Here is a 22,288-nt window from a genome sequence, read left to right on the forward strand (position 1 = left end):
GGAGGAGATAAGAGATGCCAGAGAAACATGAACTACAGATGTCCACTACTACAAGGAATATATTCAGTACATTCAGTGACAATTCTACACCACAGGTTTCCGGGCCTTAAGCTGAGAGAAGGTGGGGAGAAACTCTCATTTAAGTGGAAGTTTTTGATTGTGATAACGTTAGATGGCTTGAACATTTTCATGTCTGATAAGAGGCTGTTCTTGTGACAGAGGGACTAGAGCAGTTCTGGCAACTTTCTGAGATTTCATCCAGGGCAGAGAAAGCCCATCAAGCAGGTTTGAAAGGACAACAGGCAACAGCACCACATGGAGTCCAGCACATTCAGTAAAATGATTACACTTAAACCAGGAAAATAAAGAGATCACCCCAAGACATATTAGGAAAGACAAGAACATGATGCTGAAGTCAGAAGCTAGGGGAACATCAACATTTAAGAGGAGGAGAGTGCCTGGAAGCCAAAAAAAGGGTCCTCAGGAGTCAGTAGTTAGTAATGTGTACCATACTTTCTGTTGGAATGAGTTGTGGAGTGAACTGGTAACTGAAGAAATAGATACATCAAGAAACTTAACTGAAGCCAGTTGCGGTGGCTCACACCTAAAATTCAACAGTTTAAAAAGCAGGGCGGGGGCTAGGTGCAGTGGCTCACGCCTGTAATCCCAGCACTTTGGGAGGCCAAGGTGGACGGATCACTTGAGGTCAGGAGTTTGAGACCAGCCTGGCCAACATGGGGAAATGCTGTCTGTACTAAAAAAGTACAAAGATTAGCTGGGCATGGTGGCGAGAGCCAGAAATCCCAGCTACAGGGGAGGCTGACGCAGGAGAATCGCTTGAACTTGGGAGGCGGGGGCTGCAGTGAGCGAGATCTTGCCGCTGCACTGCAGCCTGGGCAACAGAGCAAGACTCTGTTTAAAAAAAAAAAAAAAAGAAGCTGGAAGGGGAGGATTGCTTGAGGCCAGGAGTTTGAGACCAGCCTGGGCAACATAGGGAGAGCTCCCTCTCCCCATCTCTATGTGCAACAAATAAAAAATTAGCTGGGCATGGTGGTGCGTACCTGTAGTCCTAGCTACTTTAGAGGCTGAGTTAGGAGGATCCCTTGAGCCCTTGAGCCCAGGCATTTAAGGCTGCAGTGAGCTAGGTTAGCACCAGGGCACCTCACTGCTCTCCAGCCCCGGCAACAGAGCAAGACTTTGTCTCAAAAAAAAAAAAAAAAAAAAAAAAAAAAAAAAAGCTTAAACTTTTTAAAGTGGGAAATGAGATAAATGCAAAGTCAAGAGTAGGGAACAGTTTAGTTTTTTATTTGCTTATTTTAGAAAGAGATTTGAGCATTTTCATTGGCTAAAGGCAGTCTGAGAGGTCAAAGACTACAGGAGAAAGAGAAGTGCTTCAAAATGCTAGGAGTTTGAAGATGAAAGGCTGTATGGGTGATGTATATTGGTTTTGAGGTGGAGGAAGACTCCTAATAGGTTTTTATGTTATAATACCATAGGACTGAGGGACATATTCTCCTATGATATGACATAGGATTTATAAAACCACAAGATAGACATGGTACATCTCCGTAGAACAAGAATTTTACTGTTTGGTAAGTTATTTAAAACAGAGTGTTCTTCAGACTCTGAAATTCAAGTTCACACTTAGGATTACTCCAGTGGAAATTGAGAATCATTGAGGTAGATGTCAAATTTCATCATGTTGCTTCCTTTTACTTAATTGGCTGTGTCAAATGAAATGGAAAATAACAGTTTAAAAGGATTAGAGAAGCCAGCCTTGAAGGGGGATCTTACTGGCTGAAGATAAGATGGTTTGAGCAGCAAAACAAGTAAGGATTGTGATAAAATGAAACACATAACTATATACATAGAAGTATGTATACATAATGTAAATATGTATTGCACATAAAAGCAATGAGAGATTTAAAGAATAATAACATTGCAAACCCTAGTAAAATAATGGAGTCTGGCATTGATCTTCAATTCATGTTAAAACCATTAGATGAAAAGTTGAGGAAGAGCCTAATAATGGATGAATCACACAGACACACATAAATTTATTGATTAATTTTAATGTCAGCAAAAGTGGGACAGCCAGATATTATGTGCTTCCTGAAGATGGTACGATAGGAAGTAACAGATTAAGCACTCTTGCCAAAAGAATGTAATCAAGACCCGTATCTCATGATCAGTTTATAGGAAATACAGTGAGTGCAGTGCAAAATAGAGGAACTTGTAAAACCACATCAAGAGGCTGCAAACAGCCAAAGTCAGATTATAGGAAATTCTACAGAACAAATGACTTAGTTTCTTCAATAAATGGTATAAAAGGGAGATCGAGGGAAGCTGTCATAGATTAAAAGATACCTAAGAGACATATTAAACAAATGCAATATGTTAACCTCATTTGGATCCTGACTCAAATGAACTAACTGTAAAAATACGTTTTTAAAACAACAGGAGAAATCTTTCTTTCTTTCTTTTTCTTTCTTTCTTTCTTTCTTTCTTTCTTTCTTTCTTTCTTTTCTTTCTTTCTTTCTTTTTTTTTTTTTTTTTTTTTGAGATGGAGTCTCACTCTGTCACCCAGGCTGGAGGGCAGTGGTGTGATCTCAGCTCACTGCAACCACCGCCTCCTGCATTCAAACTATTCTCCTGCCTCAGCCTTCCAAGTAGCTGGGACTACAGGTATGCGCTGCCACACCCGGCTAATGTTTTTGTATTTTTGGTAGAAATGGGTTTTCACCATGTTGGTCAGGCTGGTTGCGAATTCCTTACCTCAAATGATTCACCCACCTCAGACTCCCAAAATGCTAGCATTACAGGTGTGAGCCACTGTGCCTGGCCAACAGGAGAAATTTCAACACAGACTGGATATAGTTTGAAAAGACAGAGTGAAAGAACATTAGATATGATAGATATGGAAGTCATAAAAGTGTTATTAAATATATAGGCATAGATGATGGTTTCTGCAGAAAAAGAGCATGAATGGAACAGAAAAAATATATAAAAGATTTGTGGCACAATAAGAAATATGTATTTGATCTTTGACCTCAATTCCTGACACAGAGCTCCTAAAACTCCTAATTTCCTGAGTGATAGGAGCATCTTTTGTTCTGATATTGTGACTCTTAGCAGGCCCCTAGATAGCTTCAGGTTGGAGGCTAGAAAGATGGCACCTTGGCCGGGCACAGTGGCTCCTGCCTGTAATCCCAGCACTTTGGGGGGCTGAGGCGGGCAGATCACGAGGTCAGGAGTCGAGGCCATCCTGGCCAACATGGTGAAACCCCGTCTATACTAAAAATACAAAAATTAGCTGGATGTGGTGGTGCATGCCTGTTATCCCAGCTACTTGGGAGGCTGAGGCAGGAGAATCAGTTAAACTTGGGAGGTAGAGCCAAGTGAGCCAAGATGGCATCACTGCACTCCAGCCTGGGCAACAGAGTGAGACTCTGTCTCAAAAAAAAAAAAAAAGAAAAAAAGAAAAATGTCACCTTGATTAGAATCCTGGAATTTTCAGCCCCCCTTTCTCCCCAAACCTATGGGGAGAGGAGAGAAGCTGGAGATTGAGTTAATAATTGATTATGGCTGCATGGTAAAACCTCCATAAAAAGTCCTAAATGATGGGGATCAGAGAACTTCCAAATTTTCATCCGTATTCTGGGAAGGTGACACACCCCAACTCCACAGGACAAAGGCTCCTGTTCTCTGGACCATTCCGGACCTTGCGTCTGGCTGTTCATTTGTATCCTTTGTAATAAATTGGTAAACATAATTAAGATGTGTTCTGAATTCTGTGAGTCCTTATAGCAAATTATAAAACATGAAGGGAGGCCAGGGGAGGTGGCTTATGCCTGTAATTGCAGCACTTAGGAAGGCTGAAGTTGGAGAATTGCTTGAGCTCAGGAGTTTGAGGCTGCAGTGAGCTACGATCGTGCCAATGCACTCCAGCCTGGGTAACAAAGCAAGACCCTGTCTCTGAAAATAAGAAAAAAAGAAAAAGAAAACATGAAAGGGAGGGTCACAGGACCCCCTGATTTACAGTCAGTTGGTCAGAAGGACAGGAGGCCTGGGACGTGTGACTGGCATTAGAAGTGGGGGCAGTGTCATGGGACTGAGACTTCAATCTGTGGTGTCTGCACTAACTCAGGATAGTCACTGTCAAAATTGAGTTGTTGAACATTTGCTTGGTACCCAGAGAATCGGAGAATTGGTTGTTGGTACCAGAAAACATCCCAGAGTAACCTAACAAATTATATATCCCTTAGTCGTAAAACTAGCACCCAAGGGAATGGGAAAAATGCTAGAGGGAATCCCACGAAGATCTGGAACAGGCACAAGATGCCCCCATCTCTATTACTACTTAACATTGTATTTGAGGTATTAGCCAGTTTAATCAGACAAGAAGGCAATTCTAATTGTTTTAATTTTGGATAAGAATTTTTTTTTTTTTTTTGAGACGAAGTTTCATTGTTGTCGCTCAGGCCAGAGTGCAATGGCGCAATCTCAGCTCACTGCAACCTCCCCCTCCCGGGTTCAAGTGATTCTCCTGCCTCAGCCTCATAAGTAGCTGGGATTACAGGTGCCTGCCACCACGCCTGGCTAATTTTTGTGTTTTTAGTAGAGATGGGGTTTTGCCACGTTGACCAGGCTAGTCTCAAACTCCTGAACTCGTGATCTGCCTGCCTCGGCCTCCCAAAATGCGGGGATTACAGGCATGAGTTACCTCGCCTGGCCTAATTTTGCATAATAATTGAATAGAAAAAGTTTAAACTTTCTATGTGTAGATGATATAATGGCATCCCCAACAACCCAAGATAATTCAAGATAAAGCAGAATAAAATCATTTAGTAAGCTAGACGGATAGAAGAGCAACATACAACTATTCATACCTTCACATATGCAAAAAATAACTAGTTAACTTTGGAAAACAATATGATGTTTTTTCCACAAATTAAAAATATAGGCCAAATGCAGCAGCTCATGCCTGTAATCCCAGCATTTTGGGAGGTGGAGGCAGGACAGTTGCTTGAAGCAAAGAGATCAAGATCAGTCTGGCCAACATAGTGAGACCTCATCTCTACAAAAAGTTTAAAAAATTAGCTGAGTGTGATAGCATGCACATATAGTACTATTTACTCAGGAGGCTGAGGCCGGAAGATTACATGAGCCTGGCAGGCAAGGTTACAGTGAGCTATTATCTCACTACTGCACTCTAGCCTGGGTAACAGAGCAAGAACCTGTCTCTATTAAAAAAAAATACATACATATATATGTGTATATATATTAAAATACATACATATATGTATTATGTTTATATACATACATAAAAACATATGTGTATATATATTTATATACATACATAAAGTTACCATATGATGTAGCTACTCGGCTTCTGGGTATATACCCAAAAGAATTGAAAGCAGGGTCTCGGGCCGGATGCAGTGCCTCATGCCTGTAATCCCAGCACTTTGGGAGGCCAAATTGGGTAGATTGCTTGAGCTCATGAGTTCAAGACCAGCCTGGGCAAAATGGCAAGACCCTGTCTCTACCAAAAAATACAAAAATTTAGCTGCACATGGTGTCACATCCTTGTAGTCTCAGTTACTCGGGAGGCTGAGGTGGGAGGATTGCTTAAGCCCAGGCTGGTGGAGGTTGCAGTGAGCAGAGATTGCATCACTGCACTCCAGCCTGGGTGACAGAGTGAGACCCCTGTGTCAAAAAAAAAAAAAAAAAAATTATTGAAAGCAGGGTCTCAAAGATAAGCTGTATGCTCACATTCATAGCAGCATTATTCACAAAAACTAAAATGTAGAAGCAACCCAAGTGTTCATTAACAGATGAAAAGACAAGGAAAATGTGGTGTACACGTACAATGGAATATTAATTAGCCCTAAAAAGAAAGGAAATTCTGACATATGCTACAACATGGATAAACTTTGAAGACATTATGCTAAGTGAAATAAGCCAGTTACAAAAAGACAGTCATGCTGCATAACAACGTTTTGGTTAATGGTGGACTGCACGAATGATCATGGTCCCATAAGATTATAATGAAGCTGAAAAATTCCTACCATCTAGTGATGTTGTAGCCATTGTAACTTTGTATCTCAATGGATTACTCATGTTTGTGGTGATGCTAGTATAAATAAATCTATTGTGCTGTCATATGAAAGTGTATAGTAAGCCAGGCATGGTGGCTCACGTCTGTAATCCCAGCACTTTGGGAGGCCAAGGTGGGCAGATCACGAGGTCAGGAGATCGAGACCATCCTGGCTAACACACTGAAACCCCATCTCTACTAAAAATACAAAACATTAGCCGGGCGTGGTGGTGGGCGCCTGAAGTCTCAGCTACTTGGGAGGCTGAGGCAGGAGAATGGCATGAACCCAGGAGGCAAGGGTTGCAGTGAGCCGAGATCGCGCTATTGCACTCCAGCCTGGGCGACAGAGTGAGACTCTGTCTCAAAATGAAATGAAATGAAATGAAATGAAATAAAATAAAATAAAATAAAATAAATAAAATAAATAAAATAAAATAAAATAAAACAAAATAAAATAAAATAAAATATCTATTGTATAGCAGCCAGGCCGGGTGTGGTGGCTCATGCCTGTAATCCAAGCACTTTGGGAGGCTGAGGCGGGTGGATCACTTGCAGTCAGGAGTTCGAGACCAGCCTGGCCAACATGGCGAAACCCTGTCTCTACTAAAAATACAAAAATTAGCCAGGCATGGTGGTGCATGCCTGTAATCCCAGCTACTTGGGAGGCTGAGGCAGGAGAATCACTTGAAACTAGGAGGTGGAGGTGGTAGTGAGCCAAGATCACACCACTGCAGTCCAGCCTGGGCAACAAAGTAAGACTCTGTGTCAAAAATTAAAAAAAAAAAAATGTATAGCAATACCCTAGGTCTTCACATTTACTCAACACTCACTGAGTCACATAGAGCAACTTTCAATCCTGCAAATTCCATTCATGGTAAATGCTATCAACCTAAATAATAAACAGAGAGAAGTTCTTTAAAAGCAAATGGTGGCTTATGTCTGTAATCCCAGCCCTTTGGGAGGCCAAGGCAGGTGGATCACCTGAGGTCGGGAGTTCGAGACCAGCCTGACCAACACGGGGAAACCCCGTCTCTACTAAAAATACAAAAATTAGATGGGCGTGGTGGTGCATGCCTGTAATCCCAGCTACTCGGGAGGCCGAGGCAGGACAATTGCTGGAACCCGAGAGTCAGGGGTTGTGGTGAGTCAAGATCATGCTATTCCAGCCTGGGCAACAATAGCAAAACTCTGTCTCAAAAAAAAAAAAAAAAAGAAAAAAGAAAAAAAGAAAATGTTTATTTTGGAATCGGGCATTGCAATGGGAATACATGTACCAGAGTAAACTGTGTGTGTATTCAGGGAGGTAAAGGAAGACAAAGGTTTTTAAATTCTTTTCCCATTTGGCCCAAGAATACTTGCCAATAGTGCTTGCAGCTGCAGCATACCCCAAGATAACTTTGCCACAAAATATCTGGCTTTTATTAATATTATTATGTTTGCATCACCCCAGTGTATTGATTTTGAAAACAAAAGACATCATTTTATCTGTAGCATTCTGTTTTTAACAGTGGTAGTTCGATTTACGCAACAGTAATTCTCGATGGCTGAAAATCAAATCCTAGAAAACGTAGCATTCCTTTACGTGATGTTAGTTGTTCTCAAACAGTTGTTGACCAAAGAGTTATTTGGTGAATCTGATTTTCCCTAAATAGACAATTCTGGTGATTCAGACGATTCTGAGTTAGTTCTGTTTAGAAATAATTCCAAGAATACTCTTTATGTTTTATTTTCACATTGAAAATCAGTCAGATTTGCTTCAGCCCCAATGAGCGTGTTTATGTAAAATTAAATGAGTGCTGGCAGCAAGCTGCACCTTTTGTTTTCTAAATGGGAAAAGATGTAAAGGAAAAACGAAGAAGATGATTACATAGTAGTTTTGAGATGATTATCCTTGGCTACAAGAATCAATAACAAGGGTGATGCCAGTCCAATCAATGACCAGGGTAATGCCTGCAAATGGTTAGGCAGTTGCTGGGCAGATAGCCTCCCAGAATTATATTTTTGTGTAAAGTTGTGATGGCCTTTGTGTAGGGTTGTGGGTTTGGCAATCTTTTGTGGTAATTCTTGTAGTTAGGCTTTTTTTTTTTTTTTTTGAGACAGAGTCTCGCTCTGTCACCCAGGCTGGAGTGCAGTGGCCGGATCTCAGCTCACTGCAAGCTCCGCCTCCCGGGTTTACGCCATTCTCCTTTCTCAGCCTCCCGAGTAGCTGGGACTACAGGCGCCCGCCACCTTGCCCGGCTAGTTTTTTGTATTTTTTAGTAGAGGCGGGGTTTCACCGTGTTAGCCAGGATGGTCTCGATCTCCTGACCTCGTGATCCGCCCGTCTCGGCCTCCCAAAGTGCTGGGATTACAGGCTTGAGCCACCGCGCCCGGCCTTTTTTTTTTTTTTTTTTTTTTGAGAGGGAGTCTCGCTCTGTCACCCAGGCTGGAGTGCAGTGGCTGTGATCTCGGCTCACTGCAAGCTCCGCCTCCTGGGTTCACGCCATTCTCCTGCCTCAGCCTCCTGAGTAGCTGGGACTACAGGTGCCTGCCACCAAGTCCGGCTAATTTTTTTGTATTTTTAGTAGAGACAGGGTTTCACCATGCTAGCCAGGATGGTCTCAATCTCCTGACCTCGTGATCCACCCGCCTCAGCCTCCCAAAGCTGGGATTACAGGCGTGAGCCACTGCCTGTAATAGTTAGTCATATGTACATGAGAACCCTCCCTTCATGGTCTTCCCTGGCTCTATTTGTCAGGGCTTTGTTTTGTTTCAACATAAATGACTCTATTTTAATTCTGAGCACTTTTACATTCCCCCCTTTGAGAAAGATCTTTCTCCAAAAGCATCGCTGATCAATCATCCTGTAGGTAGGTTTTGATTGTCCCTTGGTGCCAGGATGGACCTGCCCCAGGTTGCTGGTCTGGTCCCATGTTGAAGAAGTGATTGATGACTAGGAGTCAGTGTCAAAACCTTTGAAGGCACATTTGAGCAACAAGGGAGGTTTGAAAAGAGTGGCTGTCAGGCTAAGTGTACCTGGCGTTTATTGTTAAATCCAATTTTGTCTGTTCTGTAGTTTTTGCTATAATCTCAAAGTTCAGGACCAGAATTATTCTGTTAGGAGTTGTACTTCTTCAAAAGTTTAACAGATAACAGATACAAATTTTAAAAGGTAAAATATAAAGTAAAACTAATAGTGTTATGACAATCCTAGTTAGCATAATGGTTTTCAGCTATGAACTAGGCTTAAAGGCAACCAATTGAATGAATCAAACGACTATTATCCTGTCAAGTGGAAAGGTAAGTATTAAGAGTCTCATGGGCCGGGCTCACTGGCTCACACCTATAATCCCAGCATTTTTTGAGGCCAAGGTGGGTGGATCGCTTGAGCCCAGGAGTTCAAGACCAGCCTGGGCAACATGGAGAAACCCCATCTCTACTAAAAATAGAAAAATTAGCAGGGCATGGTGTTGCACACCTGTAGTCTCAGCTACTTGGTAAGCTGAGGTGGGAGGATCACCTGAGCCTGACAATCAGAGGTTGCAGTGAGCCAAGATCACACCACACGATAGCACTCCAGCCGGGGCCACAAAATGAGACCCTGTCTAAAAAAGAAAAGAGTCTCATGATATGGAGTGTTGTTCTGACCTCTTGAGAAAAGCTGTCTATAGCATGGAAATGTCCTGGTTTGTAGTATGAATATCTCTGATGATGGCATTGAGCAGTGTCGTGCGATTTTTATGTGGTCCATATATCAAGCATAAGACTTATTCTTTAAAATTCATCTAGTTTTGAATTATAGGGCTTCAGGAACAAAACAGTTCCCATTTTTAGTATTTTCTTTACTTTTTTTTTCTTTTCTTTTTTCTGAGACAGTGTCACTTTGTCTCCCAGGCTGGAGCAGTGGCACAATCTCGGCTCACTGAAAACTCTGCCTTCTGGGCTCAAGCTATTCTTCTGCCTTAGCTTCCCAAGTTGCCGTTGGAATTACAGGCACATACCACCATGCCCTGCTACCCTGCTAATTGCTTTTTTTTTTTTTTTTTTTTTGTAGGTCAAGATGGGGTTTCACCATGTTGGCCAGGCTGGTCTTGAACTCCTGACTTCAAGTGATCCACCCACCTTGGCCTCACAAAGTGCTGGGATTACAGGCGTGAACCATCACACCTGGCCCTGTTTTTAGTATTCTCATGGAGGCAAGTTGGATTGGGGGGATGCAGAAGAATTTAGAATCTAATCTTGGCTATAGGTAGATAATAAGAACTCAAAAACAATGCACAGGGCTACAATCTAATAACAGGTGTATTATAGTTTTTCTTTTAGAAATAGTTTCTCTCTACATTGATCACATAGAAATGTCAGATTTAAAAACTTCTTGGGGCTAGGAAGCCAAAACCAAGGAAGACTTTAGATTTTCCTACAGTGTGAAGGTTCCTGGGCCTGCCAGGAAGTGATAAGAGTTTACTCACGTCACTGTAAGGCTGAGAACTCTTGAAACCAGGTGTTCTATTCACGCTTTCAAATACGATATTTTATTCAAGGCATTGGTAATATAACCCATGTTTCCAATTGTATCCTGTTATAAAGAGAGAACAGATTTTTACTGAACTTATGCAAATAACCATATTGCCATAAGAAAATTCACAAATAACTTCTGAATTTTGGAGCGATCAAGTAGGGAGGAAAAGCACATGCTTCCACCTTTGTTCACAAAAGTATACTTTACCAAATTGCTGTAAACTATAGATAGCTTAAGAGAAAATTTCTTTAAATCTGGAAAACAAAACATTTAAGTAAAAAACCAAGTTTTAAAATAAAAGCCATAAAAACATCTTCATCAGTTATTCAATTTCATGAAATTAATTTTTGTTTCCTTTGATCTTAATTAGCAGTTTTGTGAATTTATCAGAGTTTTGGAAAACTTTTAGTCTATTGATCTTAAAGTTATTAGAAACTTGTTTTAGGAGTACTTGTTAGAATCTTTTCCATGCATCTGATTAGATGCCACTAGAAAAAAATGAAAACCCTGGATGATAGAGACAAATTAGCCATGTTTAAAATCTGATGAACATTTATTATAATCAGCAATTGACAAGTAAATGTATTTATTTTTGAGACATACAATCTAATAACCAAAATCATGACTGATAATATACTAGATTTTTAAGAATTCTATATTACTCTAGAAAATTTATATCAATAATATACCCATAAATGTAACAGAAAAAAACCTAGTATGACTTATTATTTGACAGTAATAATGACTTTCTATACATTTAATACATCAAACGAGCTTAATTATTTAGCATCTCTACAAAATGAGAGATATATCCTTTATTTTATTTTATTTTATTTTATTTTTCTTCATTTTTCATACAGGGTGCCACTGCAGGTAACCATCAGAGAACTGAATTTGCTATTTTCAAATATACAGAACTGAACAAAAGCATTTTAGCATGGTGTCTTACTGTACATAGAAAACTGGTGAACATCTTCAGAAACTAAGACCAGGAAATAAAATGAGTGAATACTATTTGTTGATAATGTTTTTGAATCACTCAACAGTGTTAATATAGGCTATCTTTACCTGAAAGCAGAATTACAATTACTCACTCTGGCAGCATTGGGCAATTCTAATATGCAGGTCTAATAAAAAGTAGGTACAACCAGCAAGCAAGCAAGGGATAAATGCCATGTCTGCTTCCAAAGGGAGTGAGTGATTTGGAATCATGCTCTGCAGATTTTAAGAACTGATAATAGTCATCTTAATAGCTTAATATTGAGTTTCCCTTGAGTTGATTGTTGGCAATCAACAAAAGTGAGAATTTCTGAGATGAGCTAAATAGGATTAAAAAGCAGAACACTGTCCATATAACAGAATTGCTGCTTCACAACTTTTGCCCAGTTCTCACCTGTTGTCCTACAAAACCTCTCATCTGCTACATTTTAGTGAAAACCTCTGCCAACTGTAACAGACTTTTCTCAGCCCAGCTCTATATACTTAGTATTTGAAACAAGGCTTGTGAAGTGGATGTGTCCACAGGAATATGCAGTGTTTCTACTGGAGGTAAGTGTCAAGTTTCCTCTTTATGTTGTCAAAGGAATCTGCTCCCATATAATCAGCCTGGCCCTGTTCCCACCACTCCTTCCATTCTTCTGAGGATACAAAAGGCTGTGTCATAGCTGGGATCTCCCCAAGGGACAGATGTGACATGGCCCCTGAGACATCTTCCATATTTACATGTGAGCAGGTGTCTTTGACTAGGCCAAATTGTTGAAGCAGAGGTAAAACATTGTTGGTAAAGATGTTCCACCACAGGATGAGAAACTCTGGATCACTTTTGACACTTTTTGTTTGGGGATCATAAATATAATTCCATGGTTTGACTTGTACAGGAAATGCACAACTTTGGCACTTACACCAAAAACTTTAAATGCTGGGAGATGGGAGTATATAGAGATGCTGCTTAGGTTATAAATAAATGGCAAGTGTTTTCTGATATCTATTGTTGCCCAGCTGCTAAAAAATGTGTTCAGTTTGGGTGCAGTGGATCACGCCTGTAATCCCAGCACTTTGGGAGACCAAGGCAGGTGGATCACCTGAGGTCAGAAGTTCAAGACCAGCCTGGACAACATGATGAAATCCTGTCTCTACAAAAATACAAAAATTGGCTGGGCATGGTGGCTCATGCCTGTAATCCCAGTGACAGGGCAGGCCAGCTGGACTTCCTGGGTCGAGTGGGGACTTGGGGAACTTTTCTGTCTTACAAGAGGATTGTAAAATGTACCAATCAGCGCTCTATAAAACAAAGCAATCAGCACTCTGTAAAATGCACCAATCAGCACTCTGTAAAATGCACCAGTCAGCGCTTTGTAAAATGCACCAATCAGCAGGATTCTAAAAGTAGCCAATCACGGGGAGGATTGAAAAAGGGGCACTCTGATAGGACAGAAATGGAACATGGGAAGGGACAATAAGTGAATAAGAGCTGGCCACCCCAGCCAGCAGTGACAACCCACTCGGGTCCCCTTCCATGCTGTTCAAACTTGTTCTTTTGCTCTTTAAGATAAACCTTGCTACTGCTCACTCTTTGGGTCCGTGCCATCTTTAAGAGTTGTAACACTCACCACAAAAGTCCATGGCTTCATTCTTAAAGTCAGTGAGACCACGAAGCCAGTGGCAGGAACCAACTCTGGACACATCTTGGGGGCTCATCCAGGATATTGCCGTGCGGTGAGTACCATTGGATCCCTTTCACTTGCTATTCTGTCCTATTTTTCCTTAGAATTCGGGACCTAAACACTGGGCACCTCTTGGCCAGTTAAAAGTGACTAGTGTGGCTGCCAGACTAAAGACATAGGTTTCAGGCTTTCTGGGAAAGGGCTCTCCAACAATCCCCGACTCTTTGAAGTCAGGACCATTGCTTTGCCTGGAACCAGCTTCCGCTTTTCCTGCACTTCTGGGCTGAGCCGAGGGTCAGCAGAGAGGAAAGCCATTCAGCTCCAGGGTCCCAACAAAAAGTTAGTTGTCCCTGCGGCCATGAGCGGAGCTCTCAGTTACATCACCCAAGTGAGACTTGCCTATCTATCCTATTTATCCTGACCCTTGCCTCCTGGGTCCTAATGCCTGTCAGTCAAACTTCCTTTTGCCTCTCTTCTCCAAGCCTAGTCCTGCTTCTAAAAACCACTCCCTAGTTTCTCCTATAAGGATGATTTCTAATAGAGATTTCAGGACTCTGTTCCCTTCTTTAGGCACCTGGGCTCACCAATCAGAAAGAACCAAAATTCTTCAATGGGAAATAGGCACCCTGGGACACATAATTTTTTACTGGAGCCCCATCGGGCAGACTATCTGGAACACCATCTATCCTTTTAGGATCCCTCCTCAGACTAGCAGGCCTAACAAAGGCTATACCTGAAGCTAGGATATGGGGGCCTCAGAAATTATAGACTCCTAAATTGGGGGGACATCCTTCCTATTCATATGATGAGAAGTGAGGACAAAAGGTGTCACTCTTCCAACCCTGGAGATCCCTTCCCTCCCTCAAGGTATGGCCTTTCACTCCATTTTGAGGCATATCGTCTTTATAGGACAAGGGTAAGGTCCCAATACCAACAGGAGAAAACATTTAGGACTCTAACTAGCAGGTTTTTGAGAATGCGTCGGTAAGGGCCACTAAATCCGACATTTCTTGATCCTCTTTGTGGTCTAAGAGGAAAGGCATGGGTACAGGTTTTCAAGAATGCATCAGTAAGGGCCACTAAATCTGACCTTCCTCAGTCCTCTTTGTGGTCTAGGAGGAAAACAAGTGTTTCCGCTGCTGCTTCAGTGAGCGCAACTATTCCAAACAGCAGGGTCCAGAGACCGTTGTGCGTTCTTGGGCAGGGGAAGAAACAGACCAAAACCCTGGGCAGTTTTTTCTTTCTGTTTTAGATGGGAAACACTCAGGCATCAAAAACTCACCCTTGAAATGCATCCTAAGCCATTGGGACCAATTTGGCCCACAAACCCTGAAAAAGACATGGCTTATTTTGTTTATTTATTTATTTTTTGCACTACGGCCTGGCCCCAATATTCTCTCTCTGATGGGGAAAAATGGCCACCTGAGGGAAGTGTAAATTACAATACTATCCTGCAGCTTAACCTTTTCTATAAAAGGGAAGGCAAATGGAGTGAAATACCTTATGTCCAAGCTTTCTTTTCATTGAAGGGTAATCCACAACTATGCAAAGCTTGCAATCTACATCCCACAGGAGGACCTCTCAGCTTACCCCCACATCCTAGCCTCCCTACAGCTCCCCTTCCTGTTAATGATGAGCCTCCTCTAATCTCCCCCACCCAGAAGGAAACAAAGAAATCTCCAAGGGACCACAACCTCCCCCCGCCCCCCGGGCTATCGGTTATGTCCCCTTCAAGCTGTAGGGGGAGGGGAATTTGGCCCAACCCAGGTACATGTCCCCTTCTCCCTCTCTGATTTAAAGCAGATCAAGGAAGACCTGGGGAAGTTTTCAGATGATCCTGATAGGTATATAGATGTTCTACAGGGTCTAGACCTTTGACCTCATTTGGAGAGATATCATGCTACTGTTAGGTCAAACCCTGGCCTTTAATGAAAAGAATGCAGCTTTAGCTGCAGCCCGAGAGTTTGGTATCTTAGTCAAGTAAATGATAGAATGACAGCCGAAGAAAGGGACAAATTCCCTACCAGTCAGCCAGCCATCACCAGTATGGATCCCCACTGGGACCTAGACTCAGATCATGGGGACTGGAGTCATGAACATCTGTTGACCTGTGTTCTAGAAGGACTAAGGAGAATTAGGAAAAAGCCCATGAATTATTCAATGATGTCCACCATAACTCAGAAAAACGAAGAAAATCCTACTGCCTTCCTCAATCGGCTATGGGAGGCCTTAAGAAAATATACTCCCCTGTCACCCAGCTCCCTCAAGGGTCAATTGATCCTAAAAAGTAAGTTTATTATCCAATCAGTCACAGATATCTGGAGAAAGCTACCAAAGCTAGCCCTGGGCCCTGAACAAAATTTGGAGGCATTATTAAACCTGGCAACCTTGGTGTTCTATAATAGGGACCTAGAGGAACAGGCCCAAAAGGAAAAGCGAGATCAGAGAAAGGCTGCAGCCTTAGTCATGGCCCTCAGACAAACAAACCTTGGTGGTTCAGATAGGACAGAAAATGGAGCAGGCCAATCACCCGGTAGAGCTTGTTATCAGTGTGGTTTGCAGGGACCCTTTAAAAAAGATTCTCCAATGAGAAACAAGCCACCCCCTCACCCATGTCCACTATGTCAAAGCAATCACTGGAAGGCACACTGACCCAGAGGACAAGGGTCCTCTAGGCCAGAAGCCCCCAACCAGATGATCCAACAACAGGACTGAGGGTGCCTGGTGCAAGCGCCAGCTCATGTCATCACCCTCACTGAGCCCTGGGTACGTTTAACCATTGAGGGCCAGGAAATTGACTTCCTCTTGGACAATGGTGCAGCCTTCTTAGTGTTAATCTCCTGCCCCAGACAGCTGTCCTCATGGTCCGTTTCCTGAGGAATCCTGGGACAGCTTGTAACCAAGTATTTCTCCCACCTCCTCAGTTGTAACTGGGAGACTTTGCACTTTTCACATGCCTTTCTTGTTATGTCTGAAAGTCCCACACCGTTATTAGGGAGGGACATATTAGCCAAAGCTGGAGCTATTATCTACAAGAATATGGGGGACAAGTTACCCATTCATTGTACCCTACTGGAGGAGGGAATCAACCCTGAAGTCTGGGCATTGGAAGGACAATTTGGAAGGGTAAAAAATGCCCACCCAGTTCAAATCAAGCTAAAACCCCACCACTTTTCCTTATCAAAGGCAATACCCTTCAGGCCTGAAGCTCATAAAGGATTACAGGATATTGTTAGACATTTAAAAGTTCAAGGCCCAGTAAGAAAATGCAGCAGTTCCTGCAACACCCCAATTTTATGAGTACACAAACCGAATGGTCAGTGGAGACTAGTGCAGGATCTTAGTCTCATCGATGAGGTGGTAATTCCTCTATATCCAGCTGTACCCAACTCCTATACCCTGCTCTCTCAAACACCAGAGGAAGCAGAATGGTTCACTGTTCTGGACCTCAAGGATGCCTTCTTCTGCATTCCCCTGCACTCTGACTTCCAGTTTTTCTTTGCCTTTGAGGATCCCTCAGACCACACATCCCAACTTAGGTGGACGGTCTTGCCTCAAGGGTTTAGGGATAGCTCTCATCTGTTTGGTCAGGCACTGGCCCAAGATCTAGGCTGCTTCTCAAGTCCAGACACTCTGGTCTTTCATATGTGGATGATTTACGTTTGGCTACCAGTTCAGAAGCCTCATGCCAGCAGACTACTGTAGATCTCTTGAACTTTCTAGCTAATCAGGGGTACAAGATGTCTAAATCGAAGGCCCAGATCTGCCTACAAGTCAAATATCTAGGCCTAATCTTAGCCAGAGGAACAAGGGCCCACAGCAAAGAATGAATTCAGCCTATACTGGCTTATCCTCACCCTAAGACATTAAAACAGTTTCAGGGGTTCCTTGGAATTACTGGCTTTTGCCAACTATGGATCCCTGGATACAACGAGATGGCCAGGCCACTCTATACTCTAATCAAGGAGACCCAGAGGGCAAATACTCATCTAGGAGAATGGGAACCAGAGGCAGAAACAGCCTTCAAAACCTTAAATCAGGCCCTGTACAAACTCCAGCCTTAAGCCTTCCCACAAGACAAAACTTCTCTTTATACATCACAGAGAGAGTGAGAATAGCTTTTGGAGTCCTTACTCAGACTCATGGGACAACCCCACAACCAGTGGCATACCTAAGTAAGGAAATTGATGCAATAGCAAAAGGCTGGCCTCACTGTTTATGGGTAGTTGTGGCGGAGGCCATCTTAGTGTCAGAGGCTGTCCAAATAATACAAGGAAAAGATCTCACCATCTGGACTACTCATGATGTAAATGGCATACTGCGTGCCAAAGGAAGTTTATGGCTATCAGACAACCACCTGCTTAGATACAAGGCACTACTCCTTGAGGGACCAGTGCTTCAAATATGCACGTGTGCAACCCTCAACCTGCCACTTTTCTTCCAGAGGATGGGGAACCAATTGAGCATGACTGCAAACAAATTGTAGGCCAGACTTATGCCGCCCAAGATGATCTCTTAGAAGTCCCCTTAGCTAATCCTGACCTTAACCTATATACTGATAGAAGTTCATTTGTGGAGAATGGGATACAAAGGGCAGGTTTTGCCATAGTTAGTGATGTACTTGAAAGTAAGCCTCTTCCCCCAGGGACCAGCGCCCAGTTAGCAGAACAAGTGGCGCTTACCCGAGCCTTAGAACAGGGAAAGGAAAAAAGAATAAATATGTATACAGATAGCAAGTGTGCTTATCTAATCCTACATGCCCATGCTGCAATATGGAAAGAAAGGGAGTTCCTAACCTCTGGGGGAACCCCCAATAAATACCACAAGGAAATCATGGAGTTATTGCACGTAGTGCAAAAACCCAAGGAGGTGGCAGTCTTACAGTGCCAAAGCCATCAGAAAGGTGAAGGAGAAAAGGCAGAAGGAAACTGTCAGGCCAACGCTGAGGCCAAAATTGCTGCCAAGTGGAACCTCCCATTAGAAATACCTATAGAAGGACCCTTGGTATGGAACAACCCTCTCCAAGAGATTAAGCTGCAGTATTCCCTGACCGAAACAGAACGGGGACTTTCACGGTGGCATAGTTTTCTCCCCTCTGGGTGGTTAACGACAGAAGAGGGAAAGGTACTCATACCCAAAGCCAGCCAGTGGAAAATACTTAAGACCCTCCACCAAACTTTTCATATGGGTATTGAGAATACTCATCAAATGGCCAAATCCCTATTTACAGGGCCAAATCTCTTCCGGACCATCCAGCAAGTAGTCAAAGCATGTGAGGTGTGCCAAAGGAATAATCCCTTGGTACATCATAAGGCTCCTCTGGGGGAACAAAGAATAGGGCAGAGGACTGGCAGTTAGACTTCACCGATAGGCCTAAGTCAAGGGGATTCAATACTTGTTGGTCTGTGTTGATATCTTTACAAACTGGATACAAGCCTTCTCTGCAAGACAGAGAAGGCTCAGGAAGTGGTTAAAGTCCTAATTCATGAGATGATTCCTAGATTTGGGCCTCCCCAAAGCTTATAAAGTGACAGCTTTTAAAGCTTCCCCAAAGCTTATAAAGTGACAGTCCAGCTTTTAAAGCCACGATAACTCAGGGAATTTCCAGGGTGCTAGGATACAATATCACCTTCACTGCGTCTGGAGGCCACGATCCTCAGGGAAGGTTGAGAAGGCAAATGAAACACTCAAGAGGCACTTAAGGAAACTAACACAAGAAACGCATCTCCCATGGCCTACTCTCTTGCCCATGGCCTTATTGAGAATCTGAAATTCTTCTCACAAAATAGGGCACCTACTATCCCATCAGTGTAATTATACCCTACAACTTTAAGGCCCAACTGATCATAGTAACTTCTGAGTCACCCAAACAGCTCCATTCAGATGGCTTGTCCACTTCTCAGGTTCCCCCAAAATCATCACCACCTCCCTGCTTAACAAACAGTCCAGGCTTTGTAATGGCGAACATACTCCCTGCATGACCATTCATCCCTGGAGCCCCTGCAGCAGCGCCCCCACCACTAGTGAATATCTTCTCATCCCCTTTTTCAATCACTCTCTTGAATGGTTCCTAGTAGATACAAAAAGTTTTTTTTTTTTTTTTCCAATGGGAAAATAGAACACAGGGAGCCAGTCAGTTTGCTCCCAACACCCCTTTCCAGCCACTCACCGCAGCTACCTTGGCAAGTACTCTAGGAGTATGGGAAAATGAAAACAATAAACTCACACACCTTTTTAACATACACAACCAGCCAAGGCATATTCCTCTTATGTGGAACTTCAACCTATATCTGCCTCCCCACCAAATGGACAGGCACCTGCACCTTAGTTTTCCTAAGTACCGACATTGACATTGCCCCAGGAAATCAGACCCTATTAGTGCCCCTCAAGGCTCAAGTCCATCAGCACAGGGCCATACAACTAATTCCCCTACTTAGAGAGTTAGGAATGGCCACTGCTACAGGAACCAGAATAGCCAGTTTACTACTTCACTGTTTATCTACTTCACCACACTCTCAAAGGATTTCTCAGACAGTTTGCAAGAAATAACAAAATCTATCCTTACTTTACAATCCCAAGTAGACTCTTTGGCAGCAGTGACTCTCCAAAACCGTCAAGACCTAGACCTCCTCACTGCTGAGAAAGGAGGACTTTGCACCTTCTTAGGGGAAGAGTGTTGTTTTTACACTAACCAGTCAGGGATAGTAGGAGATGCCACCCGGGGTTTACAGGAAAAGGCTTCTGAAATCAGACAATGCCTTTCAAACTCTTATACCAACCTCTGGAGTTGGGCAACATGGCTTCTCCCCTTTCTAGGTCCCGTGACAGCCTTCTTGCTATTACTTGCCTTCGGGCCCTGTATTTTTAACCTCCTTGTCAAAGTTGTTTCCTCCAGGATTGAGGCCATCAAGCTACAGATGGTCTTACAAATGGAACCCCAAATGAGCTCAACTCACAACTTCTACTGAGGACCCCTGGACCGACCTGCTGGCCCTTTGACTGGCCTAGAGAGTTCTCCTCTGGAGGACACTACAACTGCAGGGTCCCTTCTTCGCCCCTGTCCAGCAGGAAGTAGCTAGAGTGGTCATTGCCTAATTCCCAACAGCAGTTGGGGTGTCATGTTTAGAGGGGGGATTGAGAGGTGAGGCCAGCTGGACTTCCTGGGTCAAGTGGGGACTTGGGGAACTTTCCTGTCTTACAAGAGGATTGTAAAACGCACCAATCAGTGCTCTGTAAAATGCACCAATCAGCACTCTGTAAAACGCACCAATCAGCAGGATTCTAAAAGTAGTCAATCTTGGGGAGGATTGAAAAAAGGGCACTCTGATAGGACAGAAATGGAACATGGGAGGGGGTAATAAGAGAATAAAAGCTGGCCACTGCAGCCAGCAGTGGCAACCCGAGTCCCCTTCCATGCTGTGGAAGGTTTATTCTTTTGCTCTTCACAATAAACCTTGCTACCGCTCACTCTTTGGGTTCATGCCATCTTTAAGAGCTGTAACACTCACTGCGAAGGTCCGCGGCTTCATTCTTAAAGTCAGCGAGACCACAAACCCACTGGCAGAAACCACCTCCGGACACACCAGTGCTTTGAGAGGCCGAGGTGGGTGGATCATGAGGTCATGAGTTCAAGACCAGCCTGGCCAAGATGGTGAAACCCCGTCTCTACTAAAAATACAAAAATTAGCCAGGAGCAGTGGCAGGCAGAGAGGCTGAGGCAGGACAATTGCTTGAACCCAGGGGGCGGAGGTTGCAGTAAGCCAAGATCGCACCACTGTACTCCAGCCTGGGCAACAGAGTGAGACTCTGTCTCAAAAAAAAAAAAAAGAAAAGAAAATTCAAAAATTAGCCAGGCATGATGGCAGGTGCCTGTAATCCTAGCTACTTGGGAGGCTGAGGCAGGAGAATCAGTTGAACCTGGTAGGTGGAAGTTGTGGCAGGCCGAGATTGTGCCATTGCACTCCAGCCTGGGTGACAGAGTGAGACTCAGTCTCAAAAAAAAAAGAAGAGAAAAAACAAAAAAAAATGTGTTCAGTAAGCCTTGGTCCCCACCATCAAAACTACCTTGCTCAGAAGCAAGATGAAACCGCAGATTATATATTTAAACTGAAGGCTGATAAATGAAGACTTCGGAATTGAAGCAGTCAGGCCACCTTGGGTCTGGTCCTGCTGATATTTCTTCTCTCTCAAAAAGATCATCAATATTTCCTAGGACCAAAGTATCTGCATCCAAGGATACACATTTTGAATACTGTATAAGCAACCAGCAGTGGAGCTTTGTCAGCGTGATAGCCAACTCTGGCCTCTTCATTAAGGATAGATGAGCAGAATCGTGCCGTCTAAGACATCTACCATGATGACTTTAGCAAAGACGGTCTCTAAAACTTTCCTCATGGAGTCTGAGACTTGCGGGGTGGCGAGTACGACCAGCCTCTTGGTGGTCCTGTGCTATTTCAGAGATGAGCCCAGGGCCAGGACAGCTTTGGTGTAGGCATCATTTGTGGTCAGTGTCGCAAAGGCCTGATCTGTCACGGTGCTGCCGAGGGTGCAGGCAGCTGGGGCAGCCGCAGGTTGGGAGGGAGCAAGGGCAGGGAGGAGGCGCAGCGGGACTGCCATTTAAAACTCTCCAGGGGTTCAAATGGAAGGTGCCAAAGTTAACTCTAGAACAAAAAGAAAATTTAGAATTTTGATCTTGGAGAAGTCTGCCAAGGATTCAAAAGGTTCAAAACACTTGATGAAAACATGACCACGGGCCATTGTGAAATAATATTCATTTAACCAGAGTGATATCAAAGACTTAAAAAGCAATACAGAAAATAACGTGGATGTAAAATTCTTAACCCTTTCAAAGCTCAAAAAAATCTAATAAAGATAACAGGAAATTATCTTGACAAAATGTAAAATCTTTGTTTTTTAAGGCTTCTCCTTATTGGAAGCTCATTTATCCGAGTTTGCAATAAACTGAAAGTCATACCTGATGAGAAGATACTTGAATTCAGTCAAACACAGGAAACATATGTGTCCAAG

General features: G+C 43.1%; 1 pseudogene; it reads right to left on the reverse strand.

The window, feature by feature from the left end:
* Nucleotides 1–11,132: 11,132 nt before the first annotated feature.
* On the reverse strand, nucleotides 11,133–21,670 carry LOC100424764 (glycogenin-1-like; annotated as a pseudogene).
* Between the last annotated feature and the right edge of the window lie 618 nt (nucleotides 21,671–22,288).

This window comes from Macaca mulatta, chromosome 8, assembly GCF_049350105.2.
Source record: "Macaca mulatta isolate MMU2019108-1 chromosome 8, T2T-MMU8v2.0, whole genome shotgun sequence".
NCBI lineage: Eukaryota > Metazoa > Chordata > Mammalia > Primates > Cercopithecidae > Macaca > Macaca mulatta.